This window comes from Stegodyphus dumicola, chromosome 4 (genome assembly GCF_044657685.1).
Source record: "Stegodyphus dumicola isolate Sdum_Otavi_A_Nest chromosome 4, ASM4465768v1".
In the NCBI taxonomy this organism is placed as follows: Eukaryota; Metazoa; Arthropoda; class Arachnida; order Araneae; family Eresidae; genus Stegodyphus; species Stegodyphus dumicola.
The window spans coordinates 79712575-79730071 of record NC_140771.1 but is presented as its reverse complement, the minus strand read 5'-3'; the positions used below and the strand labels follow the sequence as shown (position 1 = coordinate 79730071).

General features: G+C 34.8%; 1 long non-coding RNA gene across 1 annotated transcript in view; it reads right to left on the bottom strand.

The window, feature by feature from the left end:
• Window positions 1-344: 344 nt before the first annotated feature.
• The window catches only part of LOC146997588 (uncharacterized), a 38972-nt gene continuing 21819 nt past the window's right edge, over window positions 345-17497 (bottom strand). The window contains exon 3 of the long non-coding RNA XR_015040498.1: window positions 345-465. This is a non-coding gene — a long non-coding RNA (uncharacterized LOC146997588). The remainder of the gene's footprint in view (window positions 466-17497) is intronic.

Genomic DNA, 17497 nt, shown 5'->3' with positions numbered 1-17497 from the left:
TTTATCTACTTACGAGAAGATGCCTTTGTGACCAGCATTCAGCCGTTTTGCCACTGCTTGGGCAATATTTTGGAAGTATCCAGAAGTGATAATAATTCCTTTATATACATCTGGCTTTTGAAATTAAAAACCAGTTTCTATGGAAAATTATATTTAAACTGCGCAGTATAAAACAGCGGAAACATAGAATGCAATTAAGCCAACGAAGGCAGATTCGTGTTTTTTGGGGGTGAAATAATATATTCTAGACGTCAAAATACTTGCATAAGTAAAATTTAAAATCGATATGTTATGCCTTAGCGGTAATTAAAAGATGTAAAAATTAAATGTAGGACCCAAGAAAATTTCAGGCGAAACGTTTATTACTGATGACTATTTATTTCTTGCACAGTAACTTGTATGAAGAAGTAAGTTTCCAAGTATAACAAAACTTTATGCAATGAAGCCAGACGCCTAACTTTGTATCTGAAATTAATAAAAAAAAAAGTTAAACTTAGGGCTTTCTGGATGAAAGTCAGTTAAAATAAAAACATGCTAAACATACTATAAATCACATAAAAACATGCTAAACATACTATAAATCACATAATTCTTTTATATACATTTGGCTTTTGAAATTAAAAACCAGTTTCATCAATGCAATCAATTATAAAATAATATCAGAAATTATTCAATTCAGAAATTTCTGTTTACATGATTATAAAGGAAATCCCTTTTCCATATATTGCGATTTGATTAGAGCACGTATGTTTAAAATTTTCATGCTATAACAGCCTCAATGAATTCCAATGTACGATTATCATTTCACATTACCCGAAGCATGTTTAGTGTAACTGTAAATACAGATTTATAATGAAGGTCTTGGATATAGAACATTATGTTTATGGAATAAGCTCACAAGAAAATTGTGCTTTAGGGTAAAATTCAGTATGGAGAAGGTCTCCGGATATCCTTTGACTTTTGAAGAGGTCTGTCTGAACAATTCAAAGACTATTTGTGATTCTCATTTGTTATTCCAGAAATGGAACTCTTCCGTACATACTGTGATGTGACAATCATAACACGCGGGCAACCTTACCCTGAAGTGTCAGTATTGTTAATGAACCTATTTCTATTCACTAGCTGGCACATGTATGTAGTGGTGTATGAGAAAGTGTGACATTTTTTTTATGTGCAGAAGTGAAAGTGTGTATAATAAATATTTTGCCAGGAGAGTGGTAATTTTATTATTTTGGACATATTTTTATCCGGACACTTTAACATGCTAGTTTCTAAAATGAAGTTTTTTGTTTTTCCTGGTGGAATGTAAATGTAAAATTAATTTGTAATGTTTACAAATGCTCTTTTGGCATCTTAAATTGACATATCCATTTTTGAATGTCAGGTATCTAAGAAGAATAGACAAGACAGAGCTATTTATTTATTCTCCCATGTTACGAAGCACAGAACATAGTAAACGCATTTTTTTAAAAATAAAATCTGAAAGCTTTTAGATTTTACATTACGAGAGTTTTTTAACGTTTTGTGTGCTGTCTTTATTTATTAAATATTATGTTCTTCACTCTTAAAACATAAAATTCAATTCAACAGTAATATCACAAAATAATTTTAAAATTTCCGATACACAGTCTCGCGCGCTGGAGATAAATGTTTTTTTCCGTACAGTATTGTCATTGCTCGCTTTGAAATCGTTGAGGTTTTTAATCAAAAATTCATTAAAGTGTTACCAAATATGAAATCGATAATGAAACACATTTCAGATTCCAATTTCGGGTTTCCATATGCCCAATATTCGGTGGAAGATTCCATTATTCAAAATTTGAGGGCTCTAGGTACCGTTGTGTTATCACAATGTGAGAAATATATATACATTTATGCAGATTCTTCATTATTCAATTTCTTTAAATGCTATACAGGGCTCTAGGCAACAGTTTGAAAAGTGAACCGACATTTATAGTGAACCAACGTAAAATGCCAAAACGAAATTAATAGCCCACTGGGCTAACGCCCTTTGGGCTAAATGTTTAAAGCGAGAGTTCAGAATGTCTTAGATATAGGACTTTTGGCAGCAACGCTTGCAGCTTTATCGCCCATATTATAAATGGCGTCGTTAAAGTCTGAGCCAGTTTAGTAAGTTAAATTTGTGTTATCTCGGGGTACGATAACTTTTTACATTGATATTTCCACTTTATGTTATTTTAATGCCCGCAAGTAGCGGGATTTGAATTATAAGCGCAAACTGTGCCTTCTGTATTAATTCAAGCTTTAGTAAAATAGGTTTACTTCAAACATTCATAAGACTTTCAGAAGCAACGATAATTCACTTGGGTACGAAGGACTCTAAGTTAATAACTACACAGTTAGATTCTATAGCTTCGAAAAGAAAAGAAAGCTACGTAATCCGGTAATAGTTGGATAACTGCTCCTGAGACAAATAAAGTTTCCCTCGGACCTCTGCATTTAACAATTTGTTATTTATTTGCATCCTATAAATACCAGCTAAGAATGTAACTGCCATTCATGCGCTTTTGCATCAATCAGTTAAGGGAAGAATAGTATATGAGAAAAAAATCGGAAATAAAAGATGCATTTTTATTTTTCCTGGCAATTCTGCATATTGCAAAATCTAATAAAAAATGTCAGAAAAGAATTGCTGAATAACTTTCTTTGGATATTTTCTCCTGTTCTTGATTTCTCATGTTATCAAAAATTAACAGAAATCAAAAGTTTTTGAAAAACATCTTATAATTCATGATAAATATGAAAGAGGTTCAAATATAACTAGGAATATATCAGCTGAATTTAGTGAAACCTTTATTGAATTTAGTGAAGTGACTTAGCACAATAATTTTCGATACACTCACCTGTAAGTACAATAGATTTGTTCCAACATTTAGGAAGTTCCTTTAATCCATAAGAATAAATGACTTTTCATTGCGTGTTGACCTATTTATTCACTATCATCAGTAAACCACTCTTGAATTTCTTCCTCTAAAATTTCTCTTAGTGGACAAAAGAGATGAAAGTGCGATGACGTTGAATCTGAACTTATACTGATTTTTTTTTTTTTTTTTTTTTTAAAGCTGTAATGATTTTTGAGAAGGAAGGATACTTTCGTTAATAAAAGACCTAATAGCGATTCGCTGCTCAATACTATTGTGAATCTCGTTCTCTGAAATGTTTATTACAGCGAATAATTGACAAGTTGACTATTGACTATTGACAAGTTGAAACACATGTATGTATTTGCCGAATACGCCCTTATATATCGAACTCTGTAGAAGAGTGGAGCTTAAATATTTTTGTTTGTATTTATATATCGTCTTAATATTACATTATCATTTCGTTTTTCTACTCAGGCATATTACCTTAGAAATGAGTTCCATTCAAATAGTAATTTTCATAAATGAATTATTACCAGGACTTAATTTCTAAAATTAAAAATGTCGGAGGAAAGACAATAAATAAATAAATAAACCTGAAAAATACTTCATTTTCTAACCACGAAACCTCTAGTTGTCAAGCAGAATGTGACAAGTGGGAAAACTTTACTCGAATCCAAGGATTGATTTGAAAGCTAAGAGCAAACGTAAATGATAATTTTAGCTCCCTTCCCAAATTTTTTGTTACATCCTTTCCAGAAAATCTGGAGTTGTTCTTTTCTTTATGAAGTGTTAACATCGGAGGTGTTTGAGCTTTTCATCTTAATATTCACCATGTTAACTTCATTGTAACTTGCAATGCATTTTTTTAGAAGCGATTCCATTTCCCATTCTGTTGTTAACTGCTGTAACTGAAACCACTGATACCGAATCAGCAGGTATGACGGTATGATCATAGTGACTACTTCTAACACTCTGGAGAACAAAAAACTTACCCAACAAGCTTAAATTACTTCCTGGAGAATGTGGATGGGAATTTTTTTTTCATCTTTTAGTCTTTGTCTATGGATGCATGAATGCCAGGGAAAGATAGGCTTGTATTCAGAAGTTAGAAATCGCTTTTTAAGATTTAATTGTTACTAAAATAAAATTTGACGAGATCAAAAGAATTTCCCACTTACCACTGTATATGTACGTTTAAAAATATTAGTCATGGTGTCTCTAAATACACAGATATGTATCTTGAAATGTGTCCAAATGTTTGAAGTAGTATATATCATAGAAAAAAGGAATCAAGGTACAAATTGGGAATATTACGAGAGTAATTTAAACATTTGTTATAAATGTTCTTAGCTGAGAACAACGGCAGGTAAATGGTTGTTAAATCAAATAAGTTGCAAAAGTTGTGTTGATTTCAAGATAAGCAAATTTCGTTTTCAGCGTTCATTTATTAACAGAGAAAAAAGGGAAGAAATTTCATTCTAAATGCAGGGTTTATTCTATTATATTACCACAAAGAAAGCTTTCTTTTACAAGAAGACCACAAAATGATAAAATAGTTTCACAACTGATTTATAACCTGACTATTTAATAACCATAGTGTATGTTAGAAGTAAAAAAAACACGTTGATTTAAACGTGAGAGAAAATAGTAAAAAAAAAAAAAAAAACCGCTGTTCTAGACTTCTGCGATCAATAGTTTTATTTATGTAATGCTATATGAAAAATTCCCCTCCCGAAAAAACAGCCAAGCATATTATCAGTGGTGTGTGACGAACAATATAACGGGATTAAAGTACTCAGAGCGGAAACATGTATGCATTGTTTGGTGTCTCATATGGAAATAACCGGAATAAAACGGTGTCACATTTTTTGAGTCACCCATGGAGAGGAAAAAATTTGCAAGTCTTGTACATTTTTCTGATGCTAACATTCGTTAGTCAAGAAATATCTCACTTTATTTCCTTATTCGTCATTCACATGTGTGAGTAAATATTTGAATCTGAAATGGAAATCATTTGTAAATTTAGGCACTTGAAATGATCTGGGCTTTCACTTAAAAGCTTCTCTTAGTAGGGGGTGCAGTCTTATTTAGTCTTATTTAGAGCGTATTAAGAAATTAACTCATTCCTCCTGTGCATTTTCTCATACTGTAAATGTATAGCACTCCCAGCTAGCAACTAGAAGATCCCGGTTCGAATTCACTTGAGATAATAGTTAATTTTTCCTCTCTTTAAAAACCTAATACTCTCTACATTTGCACACTAAAATGTGGTGAACGCTAATTTATCACCGCAAAACCGGATTTGGTTGAAGGAGTTTCGTGCCTTTTTCCAGTTTGCTTTCATGCGAGGAAAGCTAATGTAAGAAATTATCGAATTTATTTATTTGCAGTTCTCATCCCTCTGAGGGCACAGTTGAGTCTTCACATTTCCAACTCCCGAAAATCAAATCTACAAAAACAGCACTTCATTATAAGCTTATGAAACTCAGTTTCATTAACCCGAGGCTAGTAGCCCAAAGTTTCTCTTCTTCGTGACTGGACACCCACTAAAGAACGCAGCTGCAGCTCATTTAATTGGGAAGATTGCACTTAGCAACATGTTCTGCAGGGTGAATCAAAATGACTGAATAGATTTCAAACGATTTAATTTCCGTCATTTACCTATAAGTAGTACAAGAAATAAAAAGGAAAACTATAAAAATTTCACCTATAAGTGTTTTTATGCAATTTAATTTAGTTGTATTAAAAAAAAAGGATCTCGGTCTTACATTGCTCCAGCATATTTTGTATTGTTATCTCTGAATTAACAGCAGGTAATTACAGCGTTTTGTTAAAAAACGTATCAGCATTTTAATGATATCCTAAAACTCTAGGATTTCTTTTTTCCTCTTTCTCCGCCCCTTGTTTCCTTAATTTTTGATGCGTGTCAAATTAAAATAATTAGCATAGAATCGCGTAGTAAGCAGGACGATGCGTTCTTAATTCTAATTTTATTTATGTACTTTGTAGGGTTTACATTTATTTTAACTAACATTTATTTTAAGTTTAAACTACCTTTCCTGTCAAGCCTTACTTTCCCCTGGAATTGCCAGTGCCAGAGTATGTAAATTTTAGTAGAACGCGCAAGGATTCAAATTATCAGCGGAAGTATTCTGAGTTAAATAGAAAGGAAACGAGTTCGAAAAGGTGCTTTCTTGCTTCACGAGTGTGGAAGTGGCTAGTTAGAAATTGAAGAACCACCCGTTTCGGCCTGTGGGCTTGCCTCGGCAAATTGTTAATCTTTCAACGTAATATTCAGAGTTTGCTGAAATTATCAGCGGTATTTTAGAACGCGGTGAGGTTAGTTACGTTTAGAGAGCCTCGTAGTTAGTCACTTGTTATTATCCCTTTTCAATTTCTTATTTTTATTTTACCGCCGGGTCGGCGTAGTTTGTGAGCGTCAAGAGCACGCATTTGTAATTTCTAAAGTTGAATAAAAAGGGATTTAAACCCTTCTCAAGACTTTGGTCTATTTCCAGTTCTCAGCAGTCATCACTTTGTTGCGTGCAGGTTGGAAGCGCGCAACTTTACATTGGCGCCCGAACACTTGTCGAACTGAAATGGCCGAAAATTGGATGGAAGCTGCGGAACAACAACAAGAAATGGCAAGCCAATTGGAAGGATTTGGATACTTGGTCCAGACGTTGAGAGCGTCAATCAAGCCAAACGTCAATTTCGACGGAAAAAATTCGGTGGCGATATTTCTAGAAAGCCTCGACAATCACTTTCAGCTCTACCCTGTGCCTGAAAGACAAAAAGTTGCCATCGCCACATCTGCACTAAGAGGACAGGCCGCGCTATGGTGGAAGAATATAGGCAAATTTTTATTAGTGGAATTCGGAGGCCAGACATATACATTTGAAAATTTCAAAAAATCGTTATTAAAGGCCTTCCCCATAGTGAAAGATCGAGCAAGGCTAGAAGCCGAACTATATAGTTTCTATCAACGGAATATAGAAGAGTTGACGGACTTTATTCTGCGAAAAATTAAGCTGACGGATATGCTGTATGGGAAGAAACCCGACGCGGAGATTATTGAAATAATCTTACCAAGATTACTACCTGCTGTTCAAGATTACTTTGAAATTAGAAACCCAAGCACATTGCAGGAGCTCTTCGAATTGGCGGTCAAGTTTCAAAATCGCAGAATAGCGGAAAAAGCTAGAGGGGCATCGTATTCTCAAAGTATCCGAAGGCAATCTTCAAATGAGCAGACCAGAAATGCAAACCGCTCTTATGGGGGAAAGAGCTATCAAGCTAACTCATCGAACCTCGAAGGTCAAGGCCCAAAAAGGAAATTTGAAAACAAACGTCCGCGTACTCAGAAGGCAGAAGTTGAAAGGAAAGCTTTAAACGAGTAGAGGGGCCTGTGAAAGCGAGTGTCCAGCCCCGGAAGTTTTGAAAAAACCCTCAAAGAGACACTTAAATACGGTCATCGTAAAGAACTCACATCTACCAATTATACAAGTCCTGGTTGGCGATGTACCAGTAGAAGCCCTCATCGATACAGGAGCAGAAGGTAATTTTATGAGTGATACATTTTTCAAGAAGAATTTTTATAGGTTACGATTATTTAAAAACAAAAACACAGAAATTATAGCGGCGCAAGGAAAAACCTGTCAATGCATCGGGAAATTATCATTAAACATACAGGTAAAAGATGAAAGCCTCAAAGTATTAATTTTTGTAGTAAAGAATTAGCAAAATCCACTTATTTTAGGTATGGAGATTTTAAGGGCCGCGAGGGCCAAATTGAATTTTCAGGACAGTTCTATTGTGCTGGAGATGGACCAGAGGGTGGTGGAACCAGTGGAACAACCGCAAGTTGACCTTAGCCATTTGAATGACCATGAAAGTCAAGCCATCCAGCAAGTGGTGAGTACTTTTTCAAACTTGTTTTCAGACCGGCCTGGTAGCTGTTAAATAGTTACGCATCAGATACAGTTAACTGCCGACAAACCCTGTAGGACTAAACCTTATCGCTATGATAAACAGAAAGACCTAATCATAGATGAACATATTCAGGAAATGTTAAAGAAGAAAATAATAAAGCCTATAAATAGTGAGTACGCGAGTCCAGGCGTACTATGTAGGAAAAAGAACGAGTTTCCTCCTTCGGATAAAAGGGCTTGGAGGTTTGCTATCGATTACAGAAAACTGAATAGTATTATTAAATTCCCAGTTTACCCTTTGCCGGTTATAGAGGAAATTATTAGAAAGATTAAATCTACTAGATACATGACTACTTTGGACTTAACGTCTGGCTACTATCAAATAGCTATGAGACCCGAAGGCATACATAAAACCCCGTTTATAACAAAATCGGGCACTTATGCATTTTTACGCATGGCCTTTGGGTTGTGTGGGGCCCCATCAACATTCCAGAGAGCTATGGACATTGTTCTAAAGCCTGTCCTAGGAAAATCGACTTTAATCTATCTAGATGATATAATTATAACGAGTAGTACGTTGGAACAACATATTAAAGATCTAGAAGAAGTTTTTAAATTATTAAAAGAGGCCGGTCTTACAATTAACGCCTCAAAATGCAAGTTCGCAACTAAAGAACTTAAATATCTGCGTTATAAAATTTCGCAAAAGGGTATAGAAACTCAACATTCAAAAATAAAAGCAATCAAGAATTTCCCACCTCCCAACACCGCCAAGAAACTTTCTTCTTTCCTTGGGTTATGTTCTTACTATCGGTCATTCATAAAAGATTTTGCTAATATTGTTGAACCCTTGTTAGTAATTAAAAGAAAGAAAAGTAAATTCACGTGGACAGCGGAAGCAAATACCGCTTTCGAAAGGTTAAAAGAAGCGCTTATCAATGCCCCTGTTCTGAAGTTCCCGGAGGGGGACGAAAACCTGGAAATTGCAGCAGATGCGTCGGACTATGCTGTGGGTGCGGTTCTTATGCAAAATAGCCATCCTTTGGCTTTTTTTAGTAAAACGTTGAATCATACACAAAGGAATTATACAGCTACAGAGAGAGAAATATTAGCCGTATTAATGGCTGTACACAAATTTCGAGTTTATTTCGGCAAAGCGCCAGTAACAGTCTTTTCGGATCATGCGGCTGTTGGTAGACTTTACTCGGGGAAAAACCTAACGCCCAGGTTAATAAGATGGGCTTTAAAACTCCAAGAATATAATCTAATAATAAAATATAAAGCGGGTAAGGAAAACAATGTAGCTGACGCACTTTCTCGTATAAAACTGGACGACGAAGGCAATGAACTTAAATGCGCTGTGTGACAAAAAATTTTAGATTCTAGAGATACAATTATCGCTGAACTGAAAGCTGATCCTGAATTTGGAAGTATCTATGCATATTTGAAAGACCCCGAAAGCTTTGAACATACAGATATCGATGCGATAAGAAATAGAGCAGAAAACTATGAAATAATAGATAATTTATTATTTTATACGAAAACACCAAATGAAAATCTCGAGTACAAACCAGTCATCCCAGCCTCGCTTCGATTAAGCATTTTGAAGGAATGACACGACGCGAAAACAGCGGGTCATTTAGGGGTCAGAAAGACTTTAAAAAGGGTACGCGAGGCGGTATATTACCCGCAATTATACAAAAGAGTAACTGCGTATGTCAGGTCCTGCAATCAATGTCAGTTAATAAATGATATTAATTACAGCCCGGCCGGGTACTTAAATAGCATTCGCGCTACATTTCCGAATGAAATTTTAAGCATAGATCTTCTTGATCCTTTCCCCCAGAGTGAGTTAAATAAAAATCGTTTTCTTTTAGTAATTGTAGATCATTTTTCAAAATGGGCAGAAATTGTTCCACTTAAACGCGCGTCAGCCAAAACAGTAGCAGATGCATTCTTGCACAGATACATTTTAAAATACGGTGCACCGATAAAAGTTATTAGCGATAACGGTAAACAATTCGTTAGCCAAATATTTGAAAACATATGCACTGGACTTGGCATACGCCATATCAAAATGGTTCCGTATAGACCACAGGCAAACATAGCAGAAAGAGTTAATAAAAACATTGTAAAAATAATTCGAAGTTATGTTAGCACACATCACAAGCGCTGGGATGGCTACATAAATGAGTTAGCTTATGCTTTAAGAACGGCAAATCACGATACTACGGGAAAAACCCCAGCAGAATTATTTTTAGGACGGAAGTTAATTACGCCTTTAGATAAATTATTCTTTGTGCAACAAAGAGAGCAAGAATTTAAACAGAAAGCTGTGCAAAAACTTATTGACCAGGCGGTTAAAAGCTCGGATACGGCAAGAAATAGACAAAAGTTATATTATGATAGAAAACGCCTTGAAGCAGATTTTGAAGTTGGGGATAAAGTGATGAAGCGGAAATTTTCTTTATCAAGTGCCCCAGACAATTTTACTGCAAAGTTAGCTCCAAAATTTGTAATTCAGGAAATGTAATTCAGGAAATCAAGGGAGTCGTATTGTACCTTAAGAACGAGAGAGGGGAAATATGTAAAGCAAGTCCCGACCAGGTGAAAAAATATTATAATCAAAATGATTTTGAAATCCTTAAAAGTTTCTTCCAGGACTCAAGCGTAAAAGAAGTAAAAGTTCCAGAAGTAACGTCACCCGTTCCACCACCCAAGAAGCAGAGAACTGAAGAGAAACCTAGCCCTTCTACATGTCATGCGACGGTACCGAAAAGAAGAAAACGGTCAGACTCCAGCATTTAAGAAATACAAGAAAGCAAAGCCGCCGCGTAAAGAAATTTTGGTAAAGAGGAAAACTCCACTTACAACGTATCGCAGTAGAAATTCTACATCGAGGAGAACGCTTCCAGGGCCAGAGAGTCAGGTGCAAACAAGGCCGCCGTTACCGAAAATGAAAAGACAGCAGGAGGAACGGAAAGACCACCACCAACAGAAGAAATTCAAGAATGACAGCAGAACGGAGGACGCCAATACCAGCCGTCCAGGGGAAAAACGGAAAAGACAGCAACCCGACGACTACCACTCCAAGAGGCCAGCATGCAGAGGGCGAAAAAGAAAAATTAACGTGGACGACACTCGGAGGACATTAAGAAGAAGACTGACGTCCATGAAACCTATAGCGTGGGAGCAGTTCTGCCAGAAAAGAATGACGGAGTTCCAATCATCGAAAACTCAAAGATAAGTTAAAATCTTCTATAAATTTTTTTCTTTTGTTCCGAAATGTTAGGCGTAAATACGAAGTTCTATGTTTTAACGGAAGTCAGTGTGTCTCGGTTGAGACTTAGTTTTGTTTTACTTTATTTAGCTAAGGCAAAAGTATTATTTTCTTTAAGTATAAAATCTAAGAACAAGCAGTTTCTGTTGGTCGAAAGACTAATTCTGTTATGTTAAAGCCAAAATTTGGCCGAAGATAAAAGTAACTTCGTATCCTTGTATTAATAAGAACTTTAGTTTCAGTGCCGCCAGCTTGGCGAAGAATGAGTAAAGTAAAAATTTATTTTTCTCTTATTCATTTTATGGTAAATTGTAAAAATCATATGTATTAGAATTTTGTAAATATACGTAAATACTTCAAAGTTATGTAAAAGTAGAATTTAGTCTGGAAGCATAAAATTTTAGATGCTAAAAGTAAATGCTCAAAAGCAATGAATTCAAATTTAAGTATTAAACTGTAGATAAAATCATGCTTTAGAGCGAAAGCTTGCATGTCTAAAGATGAATGAGGGAGAATTTAGAATGAATGTGTTTTGTAGGGTTCTCCACCTACACTTGAATTTTAAGAATGTTAAAGTAGCTCATCGTGTTGTAGAATGTCGAGTAAGGTGTGTCTGTTTGGTCGTTGAATTCTAACAAATCATTGTGGTTAGGGAAAGTGTTGCAATACTAAAACACGAATATTCCCGTTTGACACCACACATGGTGGAGAGCCAGGGTAAAGTTAAATTCATGTTTGAATACTTGAATGAGTGTGAATTAAGCAGTAACTAAGGAAAATAAATCGTTTAAAAACAAAAACTTATTCAGAGTGAAGAAAGTGTGAATTATAATGTATTTAGAAAGATACTGATACTTATTCCTTCCAGATGCTGGAAGGAAGAGACCAAGATTGATTGCTGAAGTCCAGGAAAAGTTGCTGTAAGAAGAGAGATGTAAATAAGTATACACAGAAATTTATTACACCTTTTGTGAGATAACAGATTTTTTTATGTAAACGAGGCTCTTAAAATTTAGTTCAGAATTGTAGAAACGTTTCAACAGGTCGTTTGTATGACCTGCTTCCAAGTTTTCCAAATTCTGGCAGCGGCAAATGTAGGGTTTATATCTATTTTAACTAACATTTATTTTAAGTTTAAACTATTATTCCTGTCAAGCCTTACTTTCCCCTGGAATTGCCAGGGCCAGAGTATGTAAATTTTAGTAGAACGCGCAAGGATTCAAATTATCAGCGGAAGTATTCTGAGTTAAATAGAAAGGAAACGAGTTCGAAAAGGTGCTTTCTTGCTTCACGAGTGTGGAGGTGGCTAGTTAGAAATTGAAGATCCACGCGTTTCGGCCTGTGTGCTTGCCTCGGCAAATTGTTAATCTTTCAACGTAATATTCAGAGTTTGCTGAAATTATCAGCGGTATTTTAGAACGGGGTGAGGTTAGTTACGTTTAGAGAGCCTCGTAGTTAGTCACTTGTTATTATCTCTTTTCACTTGTTATATCTTGTTCTTATTTCTCTTTTCTTATTTTTATTTTACCGTCGGGTCGGCGTAGTTTGTGAGCGTCAAAAGCACGCATTTGTAATTTCTAAAGTTGAATAAAAAGGGATTTAAACCCTTCTCAAGACTTTGGTCTATTTCCAGTTCTCAGCAGTCACCACTTTGTTGCGTGCAGGTTGGAAGCGCGCAACTTTACATTTCTAGAAAATAGTCACGAGCTGCTAATAATATTACGTTAGCTTTGATTTCTTATTTTTGCAAATGAGCTGGGATTCCATTAGCCAGTGCAGTTATTCGTCTCGCAATATAGTCTCATGAAAGGATAAAAAACTGATTAATATTTCATGAAATATGAATGCTCTGCATGAATGCTATTATTTTTCCTTAAAACTGACTGATCATCATGTTCTGAAATTTTATTTTTTATAATTGGCATTTGGTTCCATTTGGACGACTATGAAAGTAGTCAACTCAACAGAATTTGTAATCTTGAAAATTCTTGCTTTTAACACTTAAGTTTATAAAGTAGTCTCTCCCTCCTTTCGGCATGCCTTCATGGTATAACAGTAGCACACTCGGCTCGTATTCTAGAGGTCAATTTCGAGTCCCGGCGAAGGCATTGCACATTCTTCAATTTTCTTGCTCCAAGAAATCCTAATCCTACAGCGGTGCCCGAATTAAAGGATGATGGATGATGATTCTTCACCAGAATTTGGCGACTGCGTCCCCTAATCTCCAGTCGACCTTTAAAAGGGAGGAGTATATAAAACATTTTCTCTCTCCTTTCTGTATGCCTTCGGAGTATAATGGTAACACATCCGGCACGTATTCGAGAGGTCAAAGTTCGAGTCCCGGTGAGGGCAATGCTCATTTTTCACGTCTCTAGCTTTAAATAAATCTAATATTCACGTAGGATCCTACGTAAACAAGTTCACGTAGGATTTAGAAAAGATAAGCGCAGCATTTAGCTACTTCTATTAGAACTAAATTTAAAAAAATATTTGTGCAATTTGTTACTCACTTGGAAGAGAACGAGTGAAAAATTTTATAATATGAAGCAGTATAACACTATGGTGGTACAGCTATATAGTTATTATATAAATTTCTGGCAGCAGGCTTCTACCTAAGGTTACCGTATTTAAAGCAAGATTAAAAAAAAGAAAGAAAATTTTAAAGAAAATTATTTCAATGCTAAGAAAGTAAACGACTTATAAGCTATACAACAGTGCATAGTAAACACAGTTTCGAAAGAAAAATGAAGAATTAAAAAAGTAAAAGTAAAGGATACAGCAAGAAAATGCTCAAATACATAAAAAAATAAATTGTATACATTCTGCAGCGAGATCAAGCCGTTGCGATGACGTGTTAACAAAATTACCTTCCGAGGTCTCAAAAATTATATGATTTTCTTTTAAAATACTTGTATCTAGTAAAAACATTACTTTGCCTTTTTTTATACAACAAAGGAATAATTTCTTCTGCTTTAACTTTTATAACCACTTATTTAAAAATTCTCGAACTTTTTCAGTTAAGGACGACGTCCGGTTGTAATTACAAATCCAGAACTCTCTGGGTGAATCCCAGATGTTAGGCAATACTACTTATAGCCAATCATATCCCCAAACCTTATTCCACCATAATTATTCGGGAGGGTCAAGTTAAAAAGGTGTTTACAACAACAAATTCTAAACCTAACTAAAAGTCAGAATAGAACAGACAGTTATGCTTGAAAATTACCCAACTTGAGTTCTTCAAGGATATATTTCTGAGTGTATTTAGTTATACTTTCTAAACTCATATTTATTCATGCATAATTTTCATATTTTAGCATCAAAATGCATAATTCGGAAGCATGGGTTACGTTTTGGATAAGACAACTATAGTTCCCACACCCCAAACAATTTGTCACCGCCATCATGATTTATAAATCAATTTAAATATAACATATAGTTATTTAAGCTTTCATAGCAAATGCCACTAATAAAATAAATAAGTAAATTGAGATTATTAAGGTATTGGAGCCGGAGAATGTGAGAAATCAACTGCACCAACTGTGAGAAATGAACCCTCAGGCGGGATTTGAATAACAGATCTTCCATTTGACATCTAAACGGGTTAAGCATTAACATCACAAGAGTTACGCGCAGAAGAATGAGATAATTCCTTATAAATATTATGATAATCTACAGAAAGAGAGTTAGGGAAAGAAATTTAACTATTAATAGCATAAGTATAAAAGCCATTTCAAGGAAGTAGAGTGTACCTTATTAATAGTCTTGTTTTCACTTAAATGTATCAACATATGAGTGCGAACTATATTAATTTTAATACATCATTTTCTTATACTGATGAGCATTATACTATTTTAATTTTATAGACAGATATTGAACATCTTATGGAACACATATTGCAACAATTCTACTAAAACCCGTGATATGTCATACACATAAGGATGAAAAATAATAATAATAACAATAATATAAATAAATAAAAGGAATTGCTTTACTAACCGTGTTTCAAAAATTACGAAAAGAAAAATAAATGAAAGCATTCAAACAGTATATTTGTTTTCATAGAGTCTTTTCATTACTTTTGTGCTTTTTCTCATCATTTGAATGGAGTCTATTACAGATGTGTTGAGATTAGCCGAGCGGAACTAGCTTAATTTTCGGGGGGAGGGGAATGCATTAAAAAAAACGTGAGAAGTAGGTTTTTCACACTGAGTAAATATTGCGGTCAGTTTTTGATTATAAATGATAATTCCCAGCATGACAGAGAACTTGCCTTCATTAAATTTACATTTTATGGTATTTATACTGTGATTATATTTTTCCTGTGGAAATTTGTTACAGGAAAACTTTGATGATTTCATTTTCTTCTCCTTCTTTACTTAAAAAAATTATTTTTGAAGCACTTTGTTTATATATAATATTTCTACTTTCAAATAATTAATTTATCGATCCTTATTCAATCAACGTCTCCTAATGCAATATTTGGTTAGGTCATTTGAATATGACAAAGCACAGAATGGCTATCTTAGGGGAGCTTAGGGAAGGGATGCTTTAATGAGGGATTTTCAAAGGCAAACTGGCTCACATTCACATTAAACGGGGGAGGGAAATAGCCAGAAAACCAACGATGAAGCCAAGTCACTCACTGGGTTTGAATCCTGTATGAATTATAAGTATTCAGTGCTCTTTTATCGTTTGGCCACTGGTGAAGTATCTCCTAATACAAAATAACAAAACAGTCAGATTTTTTTCAAAACATTCTAAATTACATTATAAAATATTTTATTTGAAATTATTCATCGTGCATTTCTTTATTTATACATAATTTCTCTTCACCCAACGACGGCTGACTGATAGCCCGTGGGCCACAATAGCTGATTTTTCTTAACTCTTGAACATTTGCTACATCATATTGTGTGGTTCTCTTCTTAAAGAAACAATTTAAATAAGCTCTCCAAAGTGTAGAAGTTGGATGATACTATAGAGTTCTTCGCAATGATGGATGATACTACATTTTATGGTACGGCCTTATTGGACAGCAAAGCGGTAAAGTCATTGAATACTGGTAATTCAGCCTGGGTTCGATTCCAGGCGAAAGGCATCTAGCTCTCGCGTTTCTTACCATTATCAAATAACCAATAAACCAAACAGCCTTGTTGGTATGGTGATTTGGATATCGGCGTTCATAGCTTTGAGCTCGGGTTGTAATCCCTGGGGAAGCAAAAATGTTTTTAAACGTATAATGTCTTTATGGTAGGAGCGCACTTAAAATACTGTCTAGCAAAAGGTTCTGTCGAGAAGTTAATGGTAGGGATAAAAGGACCTCGGATCTGTTTTCTGGTGGATTATCTGTCAAAAGCAGGACGCAGCTTAGCTAATTCGTACTAACACCTGTAAGGCGCCCAAGGTCTAAGTCAGTGATAGGGAAAACCCTTGCCTCTTAAGCATAATAAAATTCGTGGGTTTCTGATGTTATGGTCAAAGAAATTCTGATGTTCTTGTCAGGTGAATGAAATAAATCACAACAATATATAATGACATTTTGTCATTATAATTGCCTTCAGAGTGTTGAACTTTGGTTGCATTTCTTCAAAGGTGGGATTAGTTTTTAAACTAATAGGTTTATTGTACTGCTTAGCTTAAAATTATTGCATCTGTTAAATTGAAATCCGCGTACTCAGGTAAGATTAAAATTTTTATTTTAATTCTATGATTTTTTTACATCTTTCGGTACTTTAGCGGTAAACTTTTCGAGAAGTTAAACTGTAATCTGAAAATTTTAAGACTGCAATTTTTAAAATTTGCTATCGCTTGAAGCCGGTTCAAGCTTTTCTTTTCATCTAGTGTGTTTATTCAAGGGATTTACACGAACAATCAACGCGCCACTGAATCAACGCGCCACTGTCGAAGTCAAAGGCTTCGACAGTTTAGTGAACGTAATTCTCAACAATGAAATGGAAAGTAGAAGGCTTAAAACTCTCTCGAAATAAAGTTTTGTAAGAAAAATGATGGATTATCTGTCTAGCAAATAAAATATATATACATGGTATATATATATATGTGTGTGTGTGTGTGTGTGTTAACTGACTCTTTATGCTGTCCATAAGAATTTGACTCCTCATAGTAGTTAAATGTTTAGATAGAAAAGTCCACAGAAACCATTATAATTTTTTGGAGCAAGAACTGCGCCCTTAGCCGAATTTGAACCACAAATTTTGCTAGTTGGACGTCTTAAAAATAACGCGATACATACGCGGGGTAATGTGGTAATTCTCTTACATATTGTATTCAAAATTTCAATAGAAGAACTTTGGGGCTTTTATATCTTATTTTTCAAGTGTGAACATTTTATCAGCATCACGAATGCATTTTTAATCTTCCTCGTCTTATACGCTGCCCAA